Below are 3984 nucleotides of genomic sequence, written 5' to 3' on the forward strand. Positions count from 1 at the left end.
GCTGCAAAGCGCTTGCTGGGGGCACTCACGCAGCAGCCCGTTTCTGATGCGCGTTTATTTGAACAGGTAACAGAAGTTTCTTTAAGTGATCCCGGGCGATGCACCACCTGAGTAGCCCAGAGCAGCTAAAATTTCTCATTTTTGAGAAAGCCACCTATTCGACAGGCAAATTTCCATATGAAAGCGTGCRGTGGCTCCAGCTTGATCCATCCCGTTCAGCTGCATCATTACATCTTCAGCTACTYTCTATTAGAGTAGCACCACTAATCTGCAGGCCAAAAATAGCCTGATTTGAAAACTAAAGGAGAAAATTATTCCCACTACGCGCCCTCTGCAAATCGCTGCAAAATCACAAAGTTCATTTTCCTATTTATAGGCATCTGAATCTGCAAAAAGCACAGGTGTATCAGCTACCTGAAGCTAAAATGTACTTTTTCTGTTTGTTTAATTTCCTCTGAAGTTGAAACACTGCAAATCTGCTCTGCCTGTGCTGCAGGCAGTGTTTCTGGGCCACAAGCAGATGGAAAGGGAGGAATGACAGAGYGGTGGGTGGAAGCTGCATAAGAACGCTGGGAAGAAGGACAAGCCCCGAGCCCAAAGGTCTCCTAGACCAGGAAAGAAAACAATAAAAATCCTTGAAGTTAGGTAGCAAAAGCAAGGGAAGGAAGACGTGTCTGCTAGCAACACTACAAAACTCAGGCTTCGTTTTTAGAGAACTGGGCAACGTCACCAAAAATGAAAACGCGTCAAGATGCGAGAAGGCAAGAGAAGAGTGCCGCAGGCACTGCACAGTATAAACGTTTCCTGATGGCGGGTGCAAAAATGGAAGTAAAACAGCTTTATTTAACTCTGTCCACCTCCTTCTCCACCACACTAATTATTCCTGGGACGCAGCAGCAAAATCCAGGCCGGACTACTTAGTTAAAGAGCGCCGCTACCCATCGAAACATCCCTCTAGAAGTAGACTGTATGGAACCGATTCCAAGAAGTTCGGACGTAGCCAGGATTTTTCATAAGACGTCTCCAAAAATAACGAATCCAAGCAAGAGAGCCGTCAAATAACTCACTGGTTRGCCACGCGAGCAGGCGAGATCTACACTCCCGCACCAGGGAGATCTACACTCCTCCGTTTTATATTGCCCCAAAAGACGGGCAAGGCACGTGGCTCCGGTACTGGTCTTTGAACAGGCGGCAGGCTCAGCACTCAGCTACATGGTGGCAAATTCWGACACGTCAAGAGCTTTTTTCTGTAAATAAACCGGGTTTTCAGAGACGCATGTAACGTAGCGATTCCGAAGKGTGTAGCTTAAAAACCCTCCCGTACGCTGAGGCAGCGAGAGCCACGTTTCTCCCTCGCCGCTCTCCGTTTTGTGCCCTACGAGACCATCGTTAGCCTCTTTATTAAAGGGGAGAAGTGTGCAAAGGGAAACGCAGGTGTAAAAACAAGTCTTTCAGTTCCCTTATTGTCCCCCGATGCATTACAACAATGTACTCGAGGAAGCAAATTTGGGTATTTAGCCAGATCCACCTGTAATGTGTTTGCCAAGGACTTATGCCTTGTGCTGAGGATACTAAAGCTGCAGATAATTTTCCCTCGAGAAAAGCACAAAACAGAAGCCAGATGCCTACAGCAGAGGAAAAGAAAAAGCAATCAAATCCCCAAGCGACGCTCTCCCACAAACAATCGCCCAAGAGGCTCTACAACTGCAACGCTTATGAAATAATAATAATAACAGCCRACCAAAAAACCTAAAACTCCCCCAACACGTCAGCTTGAACGGGCCACGGCTGCGAGCTTCCTACCGGTTTCCACAGAGCACAGACATGCTCCCAAGTGAAAAATCATCTGTGCTTCTTCCCTAGAAGAAAGAGAAGAGAAGGAAGCAGCTTCTGCRAGGTTGCATTTCCTCCTCTCGCAGTCTCTTCAAGCACAACACACAAACGTYTGGCAAGTAGGTCAGAGCCAGCACGGCGCAGCCCTACGGGAGCCGYGCGAGCTCACGTGCCGCCCGCCGTCGGCTCGCAACACGAGAGCCGCGCTTGCTGCCGGGCCGGCGGCCTTGCTCCACAGAGACAAGAGGAACAGGATTTCTTTCCTGCGAGGGAAACACAGCACTGGCACAGGTTGCCCAGAGAGGTTGYGGAGTCTCCATCCTTGGAGATGTTCAAAAGCCACCCAGACGCGGTCCAGGGCAACGTGCTCTAGGTGACCCTGCTCGAGCAGGTTGGACTGGATGATCTCCAGAGGTCCCCTCCAACCTCAACCATTCTGTGACTTCCTGGTCACAAAACTTCGTAAAACAACCGGGACGCAGGTCAGGCGAAAGCTTGCTGGACTATCTTCACTGCGAGGGAAACTCCAGTAGACGCCATTAGCACATGTTCAAGTTCATTCCCTTGCCTACAGCTCCGCTACAGATTTAAAGCCCTCTGGGCTTGGCTTGACACCCTGTTCTCCAGCACGGCAGCTTGATGGGGCTTCAAAAAATAATTCAACCGGTGCTGGGACGTGCTAAGCGTCGCGTTTCCAAGACGCGGGCATTCAGACGAAGGGAGCTCGTTGGCCACCAGGTGCTCCAGGCCTCCGAAGATGGGCACCATTGCACTACCCAAAAWAATCCAGTCACAAAGCGCACGCTCCTAAATAAGGGGCGACGCTCGCTCGAACGAAGCGGCACACATCGCTCAGGCGTACGACGAGTCAGCAGGGCTCTGAGATAGGGCRCGTGGAAACTGGGCACCTAAAAATATCCAAAAACACCTCCTGATGGCTTTGAAAGTCCCACCCCGAACGGATACACTAAGAAAGCTTCCAAACGAGAGAGTTTAGTTAGAGGCACTTCTTTAAAATAAAGCGGTTAACAAAATTGCTCCAGTTTCTTTAAACCGATCGGGTTTGTGACACTTGGAGTTTTTTTTTTTTTTTTGAAAAAAAAACAACAAGCAGAGTTAGATCATTAATACACTTTTGAATTCTGAGCTTAACACGACGCTCTTATTTTGACGCCCGGTGTCACACGTTGCTCCAGCCCCTAGGACAAGGCTCGTTTCACTTTAAATTCATCTAAAATGTATAAACACCTAAATCGGACTAGAACTTTTGGTCTGGCGGCAGAGCCATCTTAAAGCAGCGCACCCAGCGAGGCGGCAACTCTCACCTAGCCAAACCTGCCCGGATTCAGGACGCCCGGGCAGCCGGAGGAGGCGACCGCGGCGGCGCTCCTCGCTCCCTCGCCCGCGTAAGCCCGGGGCCGCGCCGGGGCRCCCCGCGCTTCGGCCCTCGCTCCTCCCGCCGCGCGCCAGCAGGAACGCAGCGGCGAGGCTCGGCAAAACCCGAGCCGAAACCCTCCGCGACGTCGCCAGCTCGAGGAGGCTCGAAGGCCGGCGGCGGCGGCAGCCCACAGGCAACTCGYGGCGCTTCGCTCAAAAGCTCTGCTGTCCTGGCCCAAAAGGTGCCATGTAAATAAATATATATATGTATTTTTTTTTTCCTAATTTTGGCTCGGGTTCCAGTCCAAGCGCTGCGTCGGGGCGCGACGCGCCGGCCGCGAGCCTCCTTGCACGCCGGCGCGGGCCGGGCCGCCCGCCACCGACGCCGCGCGCGCAAAGTTTACCCAGCGCCCCGGCCCCGCGGGGAGAGGGCGAGTCTCGAAAAGGCGCAAAATCCCGCTCGGCACACGGCGAGGGGGTGGCGCCGACCGCCCAAATAACGGTAAAGATTGACGATAATTAATAAAAACGATAAAAAGGCGCTGCCAGCAACTATGCAGCGGCTTTCTGGGAGGCAGCGGCAGAACGGGCGGCCCCGGCGTGCCGCGCGGGCTGGGCAAAGGCCCCCGGCGCAGGGCGAGAGGCAGAAGTCGCCGGGCACCGGGGCGGTTGTGCCTCCGCTTCGGCGGCTCCTTCGTGGCGCGGGGAAGCGGGGCGCGAGCCCGGCCCGGCTGGGCCTCGGCGCGTCCCTGCGGGGAAGGGGACGTGGAGGAG

This window comes from Rhea americana, unplaced genomic scaffold (assembly GCF_003343005.1).
Source record: "Rhea americana isolate MKP2758 unplaced genomic scaffold, rheAme1 scaffold_543, whole genome shotgun sequence".
Lineage (NCBI taxonomy): Eukaryota > Metazoa > Chordata > Aves > Rheiformes > Rheidae > Rhea > Rhea americana.